Source organism: Leucoraja erinacea, chromosome 1 (genome assembly GCF_028641065.1).
Source record: "Leucoraja erinacea ecotype New England chromosome 1, Leri_hhj_1, whole genome shotgun sequence".
Lineage (NCBI taxonomy): Eukaryota > Metazoa > Chordata > Chondrichthyes > Rajiformes > Rajidae > Leucoraja > Leucoraja erinaceus.
Genome location: NC_073377.1, coordinates 33518286 through 33540543, shown reverse-complemented (window position 1 = coordinate 33540543; position 22258 = coordinate 33518286). Strand labels below are relative to the sequence as shown.

Below are 22258 nucleotides of genomic sequence, written 5' to 3'. Positions count from 1 at the left end.
GCAGTCGACTAAAAAATCGCGTAAGTGGGACAAGCCCATAACGTTGTGTGGGACAAGCCCATAACGTTATCCATTTCAATATCTCCACAGCTCCAATTACTTTGCTCTTACTGAGCATAAGGCAGGCAGCACAGTAGCACAGCTGGCTTACTGTATCAGTGACTTGTGTTCAATCATGCTGTCTATGTGGAGTTTGCAGAATCTCCCTGTTACTGTGTGGCTTTCTTCCTAGTGCACCAGTTACATCACACATCCTAGAGATGTGCAGGCTTGTAGGTTATTTGGCCTCTGCAAATTACCCTGAGTGTGTAGGGAGTGGATAGGAAAGTGGGATATCATCAAAGTAGTGTGAATGGGTGATCAATGGGCGGGGTGGACTTGGTGTGCCAAAGAGCCTGTTCCCAAGCTGTCTCTCTAAAGCTAAAAATCTAAGAACATAGAAGTGATTAACAAATTCAAAGGCTTCTGGTGTTTGCATGATTGTTATTTTGTTTGCTTAATTTATTATGTTTTTATGTTTTTAAAGGAGAAAAAGTGATATTTAAAGTTCAATATTGTCAATATGGCTGGAAAATGTAGAAATTGTGAACATGATGATCTATTAAAGCTCTTGTCGAATATTGGTATAACTAGTTTTGTGATATTCATTGTTTAAGATAGCAAATATAAAATAGACCAAAGAAGTAGTCCAACACAGGACTTCATTTTTCCCCATATCTCCTTTACGATTAGGCAGAAAGTGTAACAAAGACCATTCTGAACCTTGATCAGGATTTTCTAATATGCTAGTATAAGAATTTCACAATTCTCATCATAAACATATTGAATGCAATGCATCTCAAAGTCATTGCCAAAGCACTCATTTGTCACAGCCACATCAATCAATGGGATTAGGTTAAACAAAACATTTAACAAAATGTAACGCAAACAGATGAAACAAAGTATGGTGTACAATATGCCAACTTAGATTTAAAATTGTGCAAATGATTACTTATTTTAGGAAAGTACAAATCAAGGTAATTTTGTACATCCTTTTATTTTAATGCAATTTAGATTGTAACCATGAGTTGGAGCTAAAACAAACTGACAATTTAATAAATGGTTGATGTCCTTCATGATCGATAGTGACCTAAGCTCATTTGACATCAATAAATTTACTTCCAGGAAACAAAATATTCAACTGGGAATATGTTGCCGGTTTGAATGCCATTTATTTCTCAGATGAAGTGAAGAATATCAATTGCACAACACAAACACAATGCTCTATGGTGATTTAAGTCACTGAATGTGAAAATACCCAATTTGTCAAAAGGTCTGAGTGACATCGTCAGGACCAATAGGTAATAAAGACAGGCAGATTGTGCTTTGCATAATGCACTGAAGTACTGCAAGTCCAAAATCAAATAAAATAACACGTTATATTGCCTGGATCATTCAGGGTTCCTTTACAACTACAGTGGAATGGCTTGTATTTTAGTCTATGCCATTCACAAAGTTACAAGTTGATGGACGTTTTCATGGTCATCAGTTTAGTTTAGTTTATTATCACGTGTTTCGAGACACAGTGAAAAGCTTTGTTGCGTGCGAACCCATCAGTGAAAAGAGAATACATGATTACAACATGATAAGGGAATAACGTTAGTCTTAAATGGCCTCCCCTTTATTCTAAGACTGTGGCCCCTGGTCTGGACCGCCCAACATTGGGAACATTTTTCTTGCATCTAGCTTGTCCTGTCCTTTTATAATTTTATATGATTCTATAAGATCCCCCTCATCCTTCTAAACTCCAGTGAATACAAGCCTAGTCTTTTCAATCTTTCCTCATATGACAGTCCCGCCATCCCAGGGATCAATCTCAATACAATACAATTTATTTGTCATTTGGACCCCGTTGAGGTCCAAACGAAATGTCGTTTCTGCAGCCATACATTACAAAATGAAAAAGACCCGAGACACAACACAATTTACACATACATCCATCACATCGCTGTGATGGAAGGCAAAAAAACCTTATCTCTCCACTGCACTCCCCCCCCCCCCGATGTCAGAGTCAAAGTCAAAGCATCCGGCGGGCGATGGTGATTGTCCCGCGGCCATTAAAGCCACGCTGGGTGATGCAGGGTCGCACACCGGGTCTTGGTGTTAGAGCCCCGGCGGGCGCTCGCAAAGTCTCGCGGCCATTCCAAGCTTCGCGGGGCAATGGTAAGTGTCCCCGCTCCAGGTGCTCTTCAACCCCGCAACTCGGGTGGGAGAAGTCGCCGCTGCGGAAGCCCCGAAAAGCGGTCTCCCACCAGGGACCCGCGGGCTTCCGGTGTTGCCGTCCACCAGACCCGCGGTTGTAGCTTCCGAATCTCCGGGGGTCGGGTCGCAGCAGCGCTCCACCACAGCTTCACCCGCTCCGGACTCGGCCAGCTCCGCGACGGTGAGTAGGACCGCAGCTCCGCAACTGGAGCCCCAGGTCGTTCCTGTGGGAGGCCGCTCCACGTTGCAGCCCCAACGACAACGGAGACCCGACAAGAAAAGGTCGGGTCTTCCGTGCAGGGGAAAGATTTTAAAGTTACCCCCCCCCCCCCCCTCCCAACACACATACACCGACAAAATAAATAAATAAAAACTACATAGAAACGAAACAAAAATAATAAAAATACAGACGGACTGTAGAGGCCGCTGCTGACGAAAGTCGCGCCGCCCACGCCGCTCGTGAACCAACGCTGCACTGCCTCAATCACAAGGATGTCCTTCCTAAAATTAGGAGACCAAAACTGCACACAATACTTCAGATGTGGTCTTACCAGAGCCCTATACAACTGCAGAATAACCTCTTTACTCCTATACTGAAATCCTCTTGTTATGAAGGCCAACATTCCATTAGCTTTCTTCACTGCCTGCTGTACCTGCACGCCAACTTTGAGTGACCGGTATACAAGGACACCCAGGTCTCGCTGCACCTCCCGCTTACCTAACATAGAAACATAGAAACATAGAAATTAGGTGCAGGAGTAGGCCATTCGGCCCTTCGAGCCTGCACCGCCATTCAATATGATCATGGCTGATCATCCAACTCAGTATCCCATACCTGCCTTCTCTCCATACCCTCTGATCCCCTTAGCCACAAGGGCCACATCTAACTCCCTCTTAAATATAGCCAATGAACTGGCCTCGACTACCCTCTGTGGCAGAGAGTTCCAGAGATTCACCACTCTCTGTGTGAAAAAAGTTCTTCTCATCTCGGTTTTAAAGGATTCCCCCCTTATCCTTAAGCTGTGACCCCTTGTCCTGGACTTCCCCAACATCGGGAGCAATCTTCCTGCATCTAGCCTGTCCAACCCCTTAAGAATTTTGTAAGTTTCTATAAGATCCCCTCTCAATCTCCTAAAGTCTAGAGAGTATATACCAAGTCTATCCAAGCCTAACCTAACCCCATTGAGATAATAATCTGCCCCCTTGTTTTGCCGCCAAAGTAGAGAGCCTCATATTTATCTATATTATACTGCATCTGCCACACATTTGCCCACTAACTAAACCTGTCCAGTTCACCCTGCAACCTCCTAGCATTCTCTTCACAGTTCACACTGCCACCCAACTTTGTGTCATCCACAAACTTGCTAGTGTTTCTCCTAATTCCTTCTTCCAAATCATTAATATATATGATAAACAGTTGCGGCCCCAACACCGAGCCTTGCGGCACTCCACTTGCCGCTGCCTGCCATTCTGAAAAGGACCCGTTCACTCCTACTCTTTGCTTCCTGTCTGCCAACCAATTTTCTATCCATGTCAACACCCTACCCCCAATACCATGTGCTCACCAGTCTCCCATGCGGGACCTTATCAAAAGCTTTCTGAACATCTAGATACACTACATCCACTGGCTCCACTTCATCCACTTGTCACATCCTCAAAACATAGATCCATGTTGACTTGGACTTATCCTTTTATTGCTATCCAAATGCCCCATTATTACCTCTTTAATAATTGACAACAGCATCTTTCCCACCACCGGTCAGGCAAACCGGTCTGTAATTCCCCGTTTTCTCTCTCTTTCTTGAAAAATGGGATAACATTAGCTATCCTCAAATCCACAGGAACTGATTCTGAATCTATTGAACATAGGAAAATGATCACCAATGCGTCCACTATTTCTCGAGCCACCTCCCTGAGGACCCTGGGATGCAGACCATCAGGCCCAGGGGATTTATCGTCCTTCAGTCCCATTAGCAGACCCAATACTATTTCTCGCCTAAGGAACATTTTTTTCCATTCCTCTACCCCCTAAGATCCTCCGTCTTCCTTAGTGGAGATAGATCCGAAGTACCTGTTCAACTCTTCTGCCATTTCCTTGTTCCCCATAATAATTTCACCCGTGTCTGCCTACAAGGGACCCACATTTGACTTTGCTACTCTTTTTCCCTTAACATATCTAAAGAAGCTTTTACTGTCCTTCTTTATATTCCTGGCCAGCTTCCAATCGTACTTCATCTTTTCAGCCCCTATTGCCCGTTTTGTCTCCTTTTGTTGCCCCATGAAAGTTTCCCAATCCTCTGGCTTCCGGCTACTCTTTGCTGTGTTATACATCATTTCTTTTAGTTTTATTCTATCCCTAACTTCTCTTGTCAGCTACGGTTGCCTCCTACTCCCCTTAGAATCTTTCTTCCTTTTTGGAATGATGAAATGATCCTGCGTCTTCCGGATTATGCCCAGAAATTCCTGCCATTGCTGTCCCACCATCATTCCAGCTCCTCTCTCATGCGTTCATAGTCCCCTTTGTTCAACTGCATCACTGACACTTCCGATTTAACGTTCTCCTTCTCATATTGCAGATTAAAACTAATCATACTATTATCACTACCTCCAAGTGGTTCCTTTACCTCGAGTTCACTTATCAAATCTGGTTCATTAGACATCACTAAATCCAGAATTGCCTTTGCCTTTAGTGCAAGGTAAAGCCAATAAAGTTTGATCAACTCCAGTTTAGTCAGGTTTCAGCACAAATTTAAGTTGTGCACATCTCTGTATAAGTTGCTTATTTAATTTTATTAGATAAGCCTTGTTAACACAAGAAGGTATGAAGTGTCTAAAGCGTGAAAAGAGGGGAAAGACTGCTGATTCATTTTCATCTAACAAGCTTCTTCAGTCTGGCTCACATCTGTATGGCTGATGTGTATCTGCTGTTATTAAATAGTCGCACATCATGATGTTACAAATTTCTCAACTAAAGCTCTCTTCCCAAGAGTCCAGCCATGATGTCTGGTTCCTTGCGAGAGAAACCCTTGAAATGCTGGATTTTTGTTTCACTGGAACTTAAATAAAGTTCGTCCAAATGGGAAAATAACTAAGGGCTGGGAAATGGAAAGTGTGACCATACTGATTCTCCTCATCTTCCCAAGATTTTGATACCAATCTGCCTAGCAAACTGGTGTTAGAATACCTCTCATTCTCCGTGTGTTTATATGGACATGGGCACAAAGGAATTGATATCTGAGTTTTCTCACAAAATCTAAATTAGCACTGAGCTACATCTAATAATGTCTAAAGAAGATAAATTGGAATGGGATTAACCTTATGAATTTATAAATCAAATTTAACTGGAAATTGGAGGGGAGAAAATAAACATAATTTTGGTGGAAAAATCTCTGGTTGTAAGGGCAGTGACATCAGTGTTAGAATTAAATATATCACTAAATCTAAAGGCAGGTTTTTTTTTTAGATATTTACTTCCTCCAGCAATGGCACACTGATTATATAACCTTGAGCAACTCACCAAGGTTTCTCACTGCAATTTCCAGACTTCCACATTCTTCGACCTCCAAGAGTGAGGCCAGTAGGCGCATGTAAATGACACCATGATCTTGTCCGGGCCACACACCATCCACATATAGACATACACCATTCTTTAAAAGACAGAAAGTGCTGTCGCTCAGTTGGTCAGGCAGCGTCTATGGAGATATTTGATAAGTGACGTTTTGGGTCAGGACCGTTCTTTAGAAGAAGGATCCCAACCTGAAACTTATATTCTCCAGAAATCCTGCCTGACCTGCTAAGTTAATCCAGCACTTTCTGTCTTTTTTGGTTAACCAGCATCTGAAGTTCCTTGTGTCTTCATACACTATTCTTTCCCCATCACCATGACAATCTCCAGTCCACACATCGCCCTAACCTACACCTACACTATTCTTTTTTTCCCCCTTCACCAGGGCAAAAACCATGTAACTCCTGACTCAACAATACGGCTAGCATACCTTCGCCATATAGGTAGCAGGTATTCCTGATGAAATTCTCCACTATTCTGTCAGTCATAGTCATAAAGTCATACAGAGTGTAAACAGGCCATTCAGCCCAACTTGCCCACACCAAACAATCTGTCCCATCAACACCAGTCCCAAATGCCTGCATTTGGGCCATATCCCTCTAAATCTGTCCTATCCATGTACCTGTCTAATTGTTTCTTAAACATTGCGATAGTTCCTTCCTGAACCACCTCCACCGGCAGCACGTTCCATACACCCAGCACCCTTTGTGTGAAAAATGTATCCCTCATATTCCTATAAAACCTTTCCCCCTTCACCTTAAACCAATGCCCTCTGGTTCTCGATTCCTCTGTGCAAGAGACTCTGTGCGTCTTCCTGATCTATTCCTCTCATGATTTTATACACCTCCATAAGATCACCCCTCATCCTCCTGTACTCCAGGGAATAGAATCCCAGCCTGCGCACTCTCCCTATAGCTCATGGAGTCCTGGCAACATCTTCTCTGCACCCTTTCCAACTTAACATCTTTCCTATAAGTCACTGAGGAATATCCACTCTAAGTATGAGTAAAATAAGTTATTTTGAATAAACACCGATAAAGATGCTTATATTTTTTAATATATGTGGTATTAACAACAAAACCATGTGGTGAAGGATGTTTACAACATCTGCATTGGATTATAACTGGATTACTGTCTGCCGTCCCAAACACCTATCATACATTGAATGATAAAGCCATGGGAAAATATTTCAAATGGATTCACTCAGATGCTTCAACATTTAGCAATAATGTCAGCCATAAAATCCTAAAGATGACTTCACTGGAGCCATTTCAGGGATGGATCTCATACAACTGTTTAAAATAACAAAAATGTTTTAAAATGTGATATGAAGACTATTCCACTGTAACAAACATGTTTCTATTGACCAAAACAAATTATTCCCACAGGAGCATAGCCTCAGGTTAGCTTAGAAGTCAAAAGAGGAGCCTTGTAAAAAATGTTTCAAGAAATTAGCTATTAAACAATGGGCCATATTGGAGAAAGTGAAGGTGAATCAATTTCAGCCTTTAAAAAGGATGTTGAATATGGACGTTAAAGAAACTAATTAAATGGTACAGATTAGAAATGGGACAAGAACAAATAACGTAGTAAGTCCAAAGATTTGCAATGGACGAGTCGTCTGCTCGCTACAACAGCTGCACTATGGTATATTCTGGATGGTATCAATGACAGATTGCAGTTGGTTGCTGCATCTGTAATAGTCCCTCAGGGGCATTTATAACAGTTGATCATATGAATTAAGAGCAGGAATTGTCCTGTCAGTCCCTCAAGCTGACTCCACCCTTGAATACGATCATGGCTCATGTGACTGTAACCTCATCTCTGCATTCCCATCTTACCATGGTATCCTTTCACCTCCTTGCTTATTAAAAATTCAATGGCGTATCTGCCACTCTGATGTGGAGCGGGGTGGGGGGAGAGATCTGGGTGGCAAGGATGGTTCGTTTTCCATCTCAGCCACGTCATTAATCCTGGATGTTACCTGGATCTCCTTCTTTGTGATCCTCGGACAATCTTTCATCATACTTTACTGGCTTTACCTTGCGCTAGATGTTATTCCCTTATCATGTATCTATACTATAAATGGCTTGATTTTAATCATGTGGTATCTTTCTGCTGACTGGATAGCAAGCAACAAAAGCTTTTCACTGTACCTCGGTACATGTGACAATAAACTAAACTGAACTAAACCTTCATATGTATAAAATGCACATCCAGTTTTCCGGATGATTTCGCCTACTCCAAAGAAGGAATGCGTATAAATATATTTCCATGATTCCATTCTGATTATTTTTGTCCCTACTGATAATGATAGGTTCAATAGATACATTTACACTGTCCACAGTTTTGAGAAGAGAATCTCATAGAGAGATTAGTTAGGTGGTGTATAACAGCCCTTGATGTAGGCTGGTAAGACCAAATTCTGGCTTTGTACAGCTGACCCAGAAACACTTGTAATGAAGGATGCAACTCATAAACTATGCTACTGGTGAATTAAGTCAGATGTTGCAATATTACTTGCAGTCTGCTATGGGCTTCATGTTTACAAATGCTGTAAAGGTCACAACCACCCTGCACTTCAGTGTTTAAGATCATTTCAACTGCCACTGGGGAGTTCTGTACCATAAGCCAGTCTGCTTGCAGTCACAGATGCTGTTGCAAGTCACAAGGCAAGCCACAGATGCTACCGCATGTCAGTTCATTTGCTTACCCACTGAGAATCTTCTCAGCATTTGCAATGGGAACATATCAAGATTTAACGAGTCAGAGGTATTAGTCACTTGGTCACCCTTGCCCTCTAATTTCATCTCATTGCATACTTCAATAAGGAAAAAAAAGGTCTCATTTAAAAGCCAATTTCTCACCTCTAGTACTGAGTTACACAAGTGAATGACCATTTTAACAAAACTTATCACAATGCTTTTAGAATGAAATAGTTAATTGAAACTCAACACCTTAAACAAAGAAGATCCATGACGATCACTGTTGTCGCCTCCAAGCACGAAAGACGCAATCATGTATTCCTCAGAGAAGCATTGCTAAAACAAATTCCGTTTTTCTACTTAGATGGTTACAGGAATTTAGAAAGAAAACTTTTAAGGGGGCTCTTCAGAATCGTTCAGCAACAAGTTGGAATCCACGATGTGACCAGAACCACCAAAGCAGTCTAGTCACCAAAGTGACTAGAAACATAGAAACATAGAAATTAGGTGCAGGAGTAGGCCATTCGGCCCTTCAAGCCTGCACCGCCATTCAATATGATCATGGCTGATCATCCAACTCAGTATCCCATCCCTGCCTTCTCTCCATACCCCCTGATCCCTTTAGCCACAAGGGCCACATCTAACTCCCTCTTAAATATAGCCAATGAACTGGCATCAACTACCTTCTGTGGCAGAGAATTCCACAGATTCACCATTCTCCGTGTAAAAAAAAAGATTTTCTCATCTCGGTCCTAAAGACTTCCCCTTATCCTTAAACTGTGACCCCTAATTCTGGACTTCCCTAACATCGGGAATAAACTTTCTGCATCTAGCCTGTCCAACCCCTTATGAATTTTGTAAGTTTCTATAAGATCCCCCCTCAATCTTCTAAATTCTAGCGAGTACAAGCCAAGTCTATCCAGTCTTTCTTCATATGAAAGTCCTGACATCTCAGGAATCAGTCTGGTGGAGCTTCTCTGTACTCCCTCTATGGCAAGAATGTCTTTCCTCAGATTAGGAGACCAAAACTGTACGCAATACTCCAGGTGTGGTCTCACCAAGACCCTGTACAACTGGGTCTAGAAGTGGATGCAACAGAAACCTCATTGTTTAGTTCAACAGACACAGGTTGGTTGTATATCAGAGGCTCCATTAACTGTCAAGTTTGCCACAACCCCTTCCGTACCTATTGCAATGGTGTCATAATCAACTGGTGGCTCTCTTTGAGTATTAGCTCACATCATCAACTCCAGCTCATTTGGGCGACATTCACATCTTCTAAAGGCAACATATATCAGGATGGATGACGTAGTCAATATCAGCCCAGACAAGAAAAAAAACACACCAGCAAATTTTCCTGGGTGAGTAACAAATAGGGAAAGTGACTGTTTCCCAACTGTTCTGGTAAACATGCTTATTCTATTCATTAGCTGTCACTATGTTCTTCACTGAAGCTTGATGAAATACAAGGACAATTAAAATGTTATTCCTACACCATAAAGCCACTGCAGTCTGGCCTTGTCCTGCCACCATCTCTCTTCCAACTTTCTCACCCTTATTATAATCAGTCTGATGATGATCCCCGACCCTAAAAACACCAAAACATGTTCTCCAGAGATGCTGCCTGACCCACTGAGTTATTGATTGATTGATTGATTCTTTACTCCAGCACTTTGTGTTTGTTTGCTCAGGATTCCAGAATCTGCAGCTTGTGGCAAAGTTACTGACGATAATGGCTTTTGGAAATGATTATAGTTCAGTTTACTATTTTGAGTGCTATGTTCAGGGAATTGGTGAGATGTTTGGTTATTCATTGACATGATCTGAACATCACTGGCTAGACTAGCATTTATGCCTTACCCTAATAGCTTTGAAGCAATTTCAGAGGGCAGTTGTGAAATAATTGTATTTCTGTGGTATTTGATATCCCATTTAGGTCAAACCAATGGACATCCAGTGCCAAATGGACATCTTGATCAATCTTACAATTTTATAACAGCCATCATTATTGATGTATGGTTTTGTTTAAATCCCAGGTTTTTCATGACTTAAATAGCTGTAAGATTCCCAGCTACCAACCCTGTCTGCAGATCAACAGTCGAACATTGGATCCTTAAATGGAAAAATAGCTAGAAACCCACAAGAGGTCAGGCTGAGAAATGAAGGTAATAGTTCAAATTAAAGACCCTAGTTTAGAACTGGAAATAATCTAATATCTTAACCAATCTTTTAATAATCATGTGCAGAAAGGAACTGCAGATGCTGGTTTATACCGAAGATAGACTCAAATTGCTGGAGCAAGTCAGCGGGTCAGGCAGCATCTTCGGAGAAAAAGGATGGGTCTTTTGGAATGGGATAAAGACCCATCCTTTTTTTTCCAAAGATGCTGCCTGACCTGTTGAGTTACTCCAGCACTTTGTGTCTACCCTTAATAATCATGCATTGAAATCCCAAATACCTCAGTGCATGGAGCTGTGACCATGGGTGAAGAAAATTGAGTGAATTTACAGCAAAAAGTATTCTGTAAAAAATGTAAGTATTGTGCTGAGTAATTCAGTGCAAATAGTGCAGGTGAGAATAGACTGGGTGATATTACGGTCTGGAACAATAGGATAATTTGCTCATCTCTAGAATTTAAACTATAAATACTACAAACTGCACACTTTATTTGTCAATACATTGATTTCTTATTTCTCATGTTGGACAATATGTAATAGCTTTTAATGAAAAATTAATGGAATGACTTTTTTATTTCTTGAGTAATTAAAATTGATGTAAAGTGTCTCAACTAGATTCATTGGAGTCTCGCCATTAAGAAACCCTTGCAGGGAGCTTTGAATTATGGTGTTTGACTAAAAGGACTAAAATTGTCAGATCAATTAAAATACGCTCAGTTGTGCTACTTCAGTTCCGTTTATTACGTTTTAATGTCCCCCCCCTTTCAGCTGTCATTTACCACCGATCAATCTTTTAGGCCACAGAGGGTTACAAACCTCTGTTAATGCTAGCTGATAGAGATACAGTCTGAAATCATATGGGCCAGTGTGAGGGTGACTTCTAAGTTATTAATCATTTCTAAAATTATTTTAGAATCATACTCATACAGCACAGAAACATTTCCTTTGGTCCAACTCGTCCATGCCAACCAAGATGCCCCATCTAAGCTGGCCCCATTTTCTCGCGTTTGGTACTTATTGCTCCAAATCCCTCTACCTGTCAAAATGTCTATTAAATATTGTTATTGTACCTGCATCAACTACTTCCTCTAGCTATTTGTTCCATATACTACACCTACCACTCTTTGTGTGAAAAAATTTCCCTTCGGGTTCCTATTAACTTTTGCCCTTTTTAACTTAAACTCATACCCTTGTTCTTGATTCGCCTACTCTTGGATAATGACCCACCGTGTTTATTCCCCTCATGATTTTATACATGTCTGTCTATAAGATCATCCCACGTTCTCCTGCACCCCAAGGAATAAACTTGAAGGCTGCCCAACCTCTCCCTATGGCTCAGGTCCTCAAATCGAGGCAGCATCCTCATAAATGTTCACTGCACCCTTTCCGGTTATATAGCATCTATCCTAAAACAGTGACCAAAATGGGAACACAATATTCCAAGTGTGAACTCACCATCATCTTATACAACTGTAACATAACCTCCCAACTTCGGTACTCAATTCCCTGACAATAAAGGGCAATGTGCCAAAACCCTTCTTCACCATGTTATCTACCACATTCAGAGAACTATGAACCTATACTTATCAGTCCCTCTGCTCCACAACACTCCCCAGGACTCCACCATCCACTGTGAAGGTCCTGTCTGGTTTGGTGTCTTAAAATACAATACCAAAATACAACGTATATTGCAAAGCATTCAACAAGGTCCCGCATGTAGACAGCGCTGGAAGGTTAGATCGCATGGGATCCAAGGAGAGATAGCTGAATGGATAGAAAATTGGCTTCATGGAAAGAAGCAGAGGCTGATGGTGGAAGGATGCTTCTCGGACTGGAGACCTTTTACTACTTGTGGTGCCTCAGGGTTCAGTGCTGGGCTCGTTACTGTCATCTATATCAATGATTTGGATGAGAACATACACGGCAAGATTAGCAAGTTTGCAGATGATACAAAAGTGGGTGTTTTTGCAGCAGGATCTTGATCGATTGACCAGGTGCGCTGAGGAATGGTTGATGGAATTCAATACAGAGAAATGTGAGGTGTTGCATTTTTGAAATCTAACAATGACATAGCAAGACATACACAGTGAATGCTAGGGCTTTGGGGATTGTTGTAGAGCAGAGGGATCGAGGAGTGCCTTGAAGGTGGAGTCGCAGGTAGATAGGGTGGTCAAAAAGACATTTGGCATGTTGGCTTTCATCAGTTAGAGTTTTGAGTATGACATTGGTGAAGCTACATTTAGAGTATTGTGTCAGTTCTGAACTAATAATCCACACCCTAAGTTTAACCATCTTACCTATTAGGCCTCTTACATTGAAATCAATACAATTTAATCCACCCAGTTTCCTCGCACCCTGCCATGCCCCTAGCTATCCTGTCTACTGTACTTGCTGTTATTGATTTCTGTATTGACTTTGAGCCTTTCAACTGTCTCACTATTTTACTCTTCAGAGCACAGGAGACTAAGGGGTGATCTTGTTTGTGAGGGGAATATATGGGATGAATGCCCAGAGTTGGGGAATCAAGAACCGGGACATACAGTATGTTCAAAGTGAGAGGGGAAAGGTTTAATAGGAATCTGAACCCCCGAAATAATAAATATTGAGAGAACACCAAGTGAGGGGAGTACATTTGAATGACAACTCAGTCTGAATAAATCTTTCCACCTGCTGAAAGAATGACTCTAGACCGTGTTACATGTTGTACCATTCTATTTTCCAATGTTATATGAATAGAGTCATCGAGTCATACAGCACAGAAACAGGCCCGTTAGTCTAACTTGACCATGCCTTCCTAGATGCTCATCTACACTCTCCAACCTGCGCATTTGGCCCATATCCCTCTAATCCTTTCTTCTCCATGCATCTGTCCAAATACATTTTAAATGTTGTTATAGTACCTGCCTCAACTACATTCTCTAGCAGCTCATTCCATACACCCTCTATGTGGAAACGATACCCCACAGATTCCTATTAAACCTTTCCCCTCTCACGTTAAATCTATGTCCTTCGGTTCGTGATTCCGCTACACTTTGTAAAAGACTGGGCATTCACCCCATCTATTCTCCTCTCAATCCTATGGAGGTGTATACGATCACCCCTCTCCTGTGTTCAAAGGAGTAAAGCCCTAGCCTGCCCAACCTCTCCCTATAGCTCAGGCCCTTGAATCAAGTCAACGTCCGTATAAATCCTCACTGCACTCTTCCCAGCTTATTGGCATCTTTCCTAAACCAAATGCGACCTCACCACAAGCTTGTACAGCCAGAACATAACATTCCAACTTCAATACTCAATACTCTGACTGATGAAGGCCAATGTACTGAACGTTTTCTTGATCACCCTATCTACTTCTGACCCCACTTTCAAGGTACTATGTACCTCCACTCCTGGATGCCTCTGCTCTGCAACACTCCCCAGGGCCCTGCCATTCGTTGTGAATGTCCTGCTCTGGTTTAACTTCCCAAAATGCATCACCTTGCACTTATCTCCATTAAAATCCATTAATCATTCCTCAGCCCACTCGCCCAGGTGATCAAAGTCCAGCTGTAATTTTTGATAACCATCTCCATTAATTATGATACCACCCACTTCACTGTCATCGGCAAACTTACTAACCATGCCTTCTACAGCACATTCTCATCCAAATAGTTTATATGAACCACAAACTGCAATGAGCCCAGTACCGATCTTTGAGGCACATCACTGGTCATAGGCTTTCAGTCTGAAAATTGGTGTTCCACCATCACCCCCTGCTTCCTTCCATGGGAAGCCAATTGTCTATCCAGTCGGCTAGCTCTCCCTGGATCCCAGGCATTCTAACCTTCCAGAGCAGCCCACCATGCCGAATCTCATCACATGCCTTCCTGAAGTCCATATAGACAGCGTCTATGGCTTTGCCCTCATCAACCTTTCTGGTTACTTCTTCAAAAAACACAATCTGATTTGTAAGACACAATCTCCCATGTACAAAACCATGCTGACAATCACTAATCATTCCATGTCTATCCAAATGCACATATCATCCCTCAGAATCCTCTCCTGTAACGTGCCTACCACAAATGTTAGGCTCACTGGTTTGTAGGTCCGTGTCTTCCCCAGGAATTGTTCAGCTTGTTTGTAACCCACTCTATGTTTGTGAGATAAACAAATTAAAATGAATGCCTAAAGCATATAATTCAAGACACCATGAAAGATGCAAAACATGGCACTAATTGGCAGCTAGGTAACGTTAGACCTATCAATTCAGAGACTAGTAAGTGAACCATGCACGGCCTGTCAATGGCTTTGAAATGGCCAGAAGTGAATTTATATTTGAAGTTCAACGCAGAGGAAGCTGCAGGGAAATTGTTGCTTATTTATTGACAGGGTGTGGACATCACTGGCTAGGGCATCAATTATTGCCTATGTCCAACTGCTCCCGGACTGACTGGCTTGCAAAGCCATCTCAGAGGGCAGCTGTGCAGAGCAGTAAAATAGATATGTCAGGAACTGGTTCATTTAGTTTTGGATGTAATACTCTAAAGGTCAACAGGATGATAGTAGGATATGGTTTTCTGACTGACAGGAGCTAAAATAATTCACTACTGTGAATTGTCTTTTGCGAATTGATAGGGTATATATAGGTGGAATTTATCAAAGAATTCTAGGTTTGTCAACAAACAATCACATTTCAAACTATATTGATTTAGTTATCGTTGGTCCACAGTGCCAATGTAATTGGACAAGAAATTCCAAGAGTGAGCATTCAGGAACATTGTTAGCTTACCAATAGGAAATGGCCTATTACAAGATCATTAGCAACAAGCTATGGTCTACTGCATGTCCGGCTTGTTTAAATAATTATCCCTGTAATTTTCATCATAGACTACTGGTGAAATGTACTTGTAATTGAAAAATCTATGAACAAATTACATTTTTTAATTATGTCTCACTGATGTGGTAAATTATATACTCCTTCATAAGAGCATTTTTATGAATGTAATTATTAGGAATGTGAATAACAGGCCAATAACACTTGATATTATTGGGAATAAGTACATTTGCAAAGGACTGTATCTGAGGGATTATTAAGGAGATGCTGTACTATCCAGTGCCATAGAGTCATTGAGTCATTGAAACATGTAGCACAGAAGCAGGACCTTTGGGCTAATGTGTCCATGCCGACCAGGATGCCCCATCAATGCTAGTCCCATCTGCCCATGTTTGGAGTATATACCTCCAAACCTTTCCTATCCATGAACCTTTCCAAATGTATTTTAAATGTTGCTATAGTATCTGCCTCAACTACCTACCTCCTCTGGCAACTCTTCCCATATACCCACCATGAATGAAAAAATTTGCCCCTCAGATTCCTATTTCCCCTCTCGCCTTAAACTATGTCCTCTGGTACTTGATTCCCCTATTTTGGGTAAAAGACAGTGCATTCACCCTATGTATTACCATCATGATTTTATACACTTCTTTAAGATCGCCCCTCGGGCTTGTGTGCTCCAAGGAATAAAGTCCTATCCTGGCCAACATCTCCTTACAGCTCAGGCCCTTGAGTCCTCGCAACATAATATTCCAAATGCTGCTTCACCAACGTGTTATACAACTGTAACATACTCCACCCATGGTGGTGTCCATAACAAATGGTTTCACAGGGGTTAGCATTCAAATCTTCCCATCTTGATCATTATCAGTTCTTGGCAACATTTTTAAATGTATTAGAACATAGATCATAGAATAGCCATTACAGCACAAGAACCGGCCCTTCAGCCCGCAATGTATGTGCTAAACATGATGCCAAGACCAACTCTTATCTATCCCCACATAACCCATATCCCTCCACCCCCTGCATATCCATATGCCTATCCAAAAACCTTTTAAATGCCACTAACATATCTGCCTCAACCACCACCTCCGGCGGCACGTTCCAGGTACTCACCAGCTTCAGTGTAAAAAACGCCCCACAAATCGCCTTTAATCTTTACCCCTCTCACTTTAGGAAAAACCTAAAGTGTAAAAATCTACCCTATCTACATCTTTCACTAAACACTTCAATTATATTTTACTGCTCTGCTTGAAGAACAATCCCAAACATTCAACAATAAAACCTTCATCCCTAGAATCATCTAGAACATCTTCTTGGAACCATTCCCAGGATTTTTACACCCTTCCTGAAGTATGGTGGCCAAAACGATGCAGTTGTGCCTGAGCCAGTGTTTTATAAAGGTTCTTCATAACTTCCTTGTTCGAATCAGTAATCAATTTTTGAAGCTCAAAATCCCATATGCTTTTATCTTCTTGGCATCTTCAAGGAATCTTGAAAAATAGCATCTTCAAATCTACATTTGAATCTTCAAAACTACAAACACCTCTGCACCCACTCCTGCAATCCTTTTAGAATTGTATCCTTCAAATTATACAGAGCTAAACTGTGTGTTACCAATGGAGAGCGGAACAGAAAACTGTCACATCCTCTGTTGTGGATGAGCTCATCTCTGTGCCTTGTGGCAAACTCCATTCATGGAACAATGGTTTACTGAGCTGAGGATCCTCCAGCCCCTCAGTTTTTTATCAACCATGGTTAGTGTAAGCAATGTTTTCTCTCTCATCTGAATGTAGTCAAATAGTTGAGTCAAAATGGAAGTGAAGTTGTTTATTTTATCTTAACGTTTATTTGGGGTTTTTTTTAAATCTTAACTTTTTAATTGATTTCTGGTATTTTAATTCGTTTTTGAATTACATTGACATTTTAACTTTGATTGAATTGATTGAAAGATGCAGCATGGAAACAGTCCCTTTGGCACACCGAGTCCACCCTGACCATCGATCACCTGTTTACACGGGTTCCGTGTTATCTCACTATCGCATCCTCTCCGACAAACTCGGTACAATTGACAAAGTACAATTAACCTACAAACCCCGGAGCATGGGTGGAAACCCAGGTGGTTACAGGGAGAAAGTGCAAACTCCACACAGACAACACCCGAGGTCCGAATCGAACCCAGTTCACTGGTGCTGTGAGGCAGCAACACCATCAGTTGTGACACTCTGCCGCCAATGCTGCCAGTTATTACCTAACTTTATTCAAGAGTAATTCAACTGTTTTTAAACACATTTGATCATCAATGATACTTCAAAAGGATTTGCCTATGGACTCTCCCCCATCTGTTTTTGTAGTATTTTTTTCTCCCGCTTTCTTGCATTTTTATGTATCACTCTTTTCTGCTGCACAAAATCTCTTCACTATTCCATATCCATCAATATTTCCAAATTGTGATTTTCATAATGGGTGACAGGATAGTTCATCTGAAATGTTAATTGGTTTCTCTCTCCACAGATGCTGCCTGGCATGCACGTTATTTAGATGTTTTCATATTTCTAGCATCTACAGGATATTGTTGTTGGGCTTCAGTGCTCCTTTAGCTTATATCTCTTCTGCCCACTACACCTCCTGCAATGTTCTTGCTGAACGAACACAGGGAACGTGTGCATTTTGATGGAGATGAGCAAGGCACATTTTCTTTACTCAAAGAGTGCTGGGTGCCTGGAGTGCACTGCCAGGGACATTTTAAGAGGCATAATGTGTAGCAGACGAAATGTGTAGGAGGGAACTGCAGATATTGGTTTCCACCGAAGATACACACAAAATGCTGGAGTAACTCAGCGGGACAGGCAGCATCTCTGGAGAGAAGGAATGGGTGATGTTTCGATTCGAGACCCTTCTTCAGACTAGACTTGAAACGTCACCCATTCCTTCCCTCGAGAGATACTGCCTGTCCCATTGGGTTACGGTCTCCAGTTTTGTGTCTATTTAGATCAGCAGGAGGATATGCAAAGAATGGAAGGAAATGGTTTATGTGAAGGTAGGGACATTAGTTTAACTTGGCATCATGCTTGCCAGGGACATTGGGGGCCGAAGAGTCTGTTCATGTGCTGTACTGTTCTATATGTTCTGACCACATAACATCACCAAGCTGAGTTTTGAAAGCAGAGGAATGATGAATTGCCCTGGCTGGAAGTCGTTTTCAAGTGCTATGTCCCTCTATGCAATTCCTTCATCTTATTCTCAAATGGCATTAAACAGAAAACTACCTTCCACCTTCCTCTGCATGCTGAAATTGAAGCTTTTTTTTCCTGTCACGCCCTGTGGTCTTGCATTACTTCAAACCTTGCGCCCTTTGTCTCCGCTGGGTGAACAAGCGGAGGTTCCGACATGGAATGCATACCTGGAAACGATATATCTAGAAGTTCCAGCAAAACACAAAGCCTGAAGAAACTCAATGGATTCGGGAGCATCTGTGCAGGGAATGGACAGGTGAAGTTTCGGGTCGGGACCCTTCTTCATATTTCATTCCCTGCCAGATGCTGCCTGACCCACTTGAGTTCCTCCAGCACTTAGTGCTTTGCTCAAGATTCCAGCATATGCAGTTCCTTATGTCCCAACGTCTAGGGAGTTGTTGGGGAACAAAGTTGCGAGAGACACAACCGTCCGCAGATGCTGGAATCTTGAGCAAACCAGTGTTGGAGTAGCAGCGGCTCAGGTAGCATCATCGGCGTGAATGGGCAGGCGACTTTTCGAGTTGGGACGCTTCAGAAAGTTCCGATTCAGGCAGGCCGGTGTTATTTTTCATGCATGTTTTTTTCTGCGGCTGTGCACTCTCGGAGCCACAGTCAGGCCAATGTGAATTGAACCATCTCCACCCGTCGTTATGTGCCAGAGAGGCTGGATAGGAATAAAGCATCGAATCGTAGCGTCACCGAGTTATACAGGTTATAAACACACATCCAACTTGCCCACACAGACCCATACCCCATCTACAGTAATCCCGCCTGCCCGCGTTTTGCCCATATCCCACTAATCCTGCCCTATCCATGTGAGTGTGAGATAATCCTGACACCCTCCCCAAAGAGAAGACGCCAAATACAGCAAGACCCATGTATCATCGTCTTCTCCTTCAGTCTAATTTATGCTGAAGTGATGACGGTCGTTTCATAGCAAGCCGGTACCTGATGCATCAAACAAGACGTCCCATTAATTTCCTCATCACCACAGCACAGACCCGCTGTGCACTTAAAATATTAATTTGGCTATGGAAAATGGGCATTAAATTTTTAATAATGTCAAACTCATTTGAACCGAACCCTGGGGGGGAATTGCGTTACAATTCGGATAAATACAATGATTGATCCCTGGTCAGAGTTCATCTGGTTAGCGTCCGACAGGCTGCTCTGTGAAGCTGTCACTCGCCAGCGGAGCCCCCGATATTCACCCTTTGATATTTACTTGAACTCAGCCATAGTCATTATTCTCCCTGGACTGACCTCAACTCGCCCGAAGTGATAGATCACCCGCGGAAGGGAAAGAAGACAACTCGCCCAGGGCTGCACTTGAATGGCTTTTGATTGAAATAGATTTTAATTGGACAATAACTGAGGTCATATGCAAAAATAATTACCAGCTTCAAATTGCCATTTACTCTGATATATTTGGGTTATTTTAATATTTTAATGGAAAAGTTAATGGTTAGCAAATACAACCCCGGTGCAGTATGACATTTTAATATCTTGTTAAAATATTAGCCTATTTTCTGCAATGCAACAGGGATATGTTTAGCATAAAAGACGGTGGCATGCTTTGTACGGTACAGGGGGTTTAACGCTTTGGGCGCCAAGCATGTTACAAATTCACGTATCATTGTACCCCGGAGCCTCATATTTTAAACGCCGTATTTGGATTGCAATTCATAAGACGGCGATGGAAGGACGCGACAGGAGACAACACTTAAAAACGCCACATAAACCGCCTCCCTATTGACAGTGAAATAAATGTTTCAGTACTTCAATGCAATATTTTAATTTATTACTCTTCCAAAGCAATAGTATCCCCTGTCCGATCCAAGAAATAACGGAGATTGTAACCTTCCAGTGGGGGGATTTGGTGGCATGCATCGAATTTTGGGGCAATTTGGGTTTGAGTCATTTTGCGTGGCTTGACTGCAGGAGTTGGGACTCAAAGAACAGTACTCTGCATGCTGGAGAGCGGCAACTGATGGTCAACTGAGAGTCAGCATCCTAAATTGCAGAGAAACGCGTGCCTCTGCTATAACAAGAGCTACATGGTATGTTTTAAAAAAGCCCATAGGAAAAAGGGGCAAATCTGGCATAATTATTTGCGAAATGCAGGAATATATCTTCTGCAGTTCCTTCCTACACATCTATTCAAATGTCATAGCCAATTCTGTTACCGCAGGTCTTCCACTATTTCTCCATTCCTTTATTTTTGCGATGGTCACTGATCCTTTTTAAATAAAAAATCTGTTATCGTTTTAGACGTAAGGTGTTTTATTCCACGTGTTCTTTCTTCTCACTGCCTGCTACAAACGTGAAATAAAGATTTGTCACGCATCTCTCCTGTTTAAACATACTTTTCCGAGATAACGATAGTCCCCAATCCTCCCGTTTCCCCCTTAATGTTCAGATATTTATCACGAGAGTTTTCTACACTAAAACTTCTCAAATTGTTCAATGATCCCTTGCACTTTTTAAAATCTTTTGTAGACACCCTGCACCTCCTTTTCCCAATTACATTATTTTTTCTGAAATTAGAGAAGCATAGAAACACGTTTTTCAGAGGTGCATTAGAATGCAGCAGAGGGGAAATGATACAAGGTATAAACAAGTAATCTGCCATTGATGTTTACATTTTAAGAGGATGAAATGTACCACCTCACCAGCCATTTTATTTTGTTTTAACTTTTTTCACAACAGAAAACAACTAACTGAATTCCAATGTGTGGCTGGGAAAAAAAATCTTACAGAGGATTTTAATATATTATTTTGATGCCACTTCATAGAACTTCTGGGCTTAGTACTGGTATTATCTTCAGTATTGGCACATCAAACGGATGGTAAAGCACGGAAAGGTTTCCTTTCATGTGCCATTGCTCAAGATAATACTCTTACTGAAGCACAGAAAGCAGCTGCAGGCTATGTAAACACTAAGATTCACAAACACTGCTCTTAGTTCATGACTAATATCTGTTTGCTGAAATGTTACCGTTAGCTGGCATATTCTGAGCTAGGCTATGTTAATAACTCTTCACTGAAAAATAATAGAGGTCGCAAAATCATTCTCATCTCAAAGAAATAGGAAAAGGCAGAAAGAACAAAGAATATACAGAACAACAATCATTTTTCCTCCCTTCCAGAGTGTGTGTGCCAATATGTTTTTATGTTATTTGTTTTGAATGCATAATATTATTTTTGCTTGATCAAATCACAACAAGTGTTCAATGGTTTATAGTTAATATTTTCCCTGAATCTCCTTTCCAACTTTAAGGTAAAATTTCTGTAATAAGATGCCCAAAATCTTATTCTAACTGCAGAGATTCCAGTGTAATATACTCTGATGGATACTTTGCACTGATCTATCTATTTGCTGTGATCATTGTTTGAAATGTTCTACTTTTTGTCTAAGCTCAATTTACTGTATCCCCTTCCTCAAACCAAATCTTCACAAATCTTCCAAATCAAATGGATCCAATTTTAGTGACCCCACAGTTCATATAAAAGTATTCAAATCA

General features: G+C 41.5%; 1 protein-coding gene across 7 annotated transcripts in view; it reads right to left on the bottom strand.

The window, feature by feature from the left end:
- celf4 (CUGBP, Elav-like family member 4) overlaps positions 1-22258 on the bottom strand; it is a 1152430-nt gene that overhangs the window by 693881 nt on the left and 436291 nt on the right. The window lies entirely within an intron of this gene.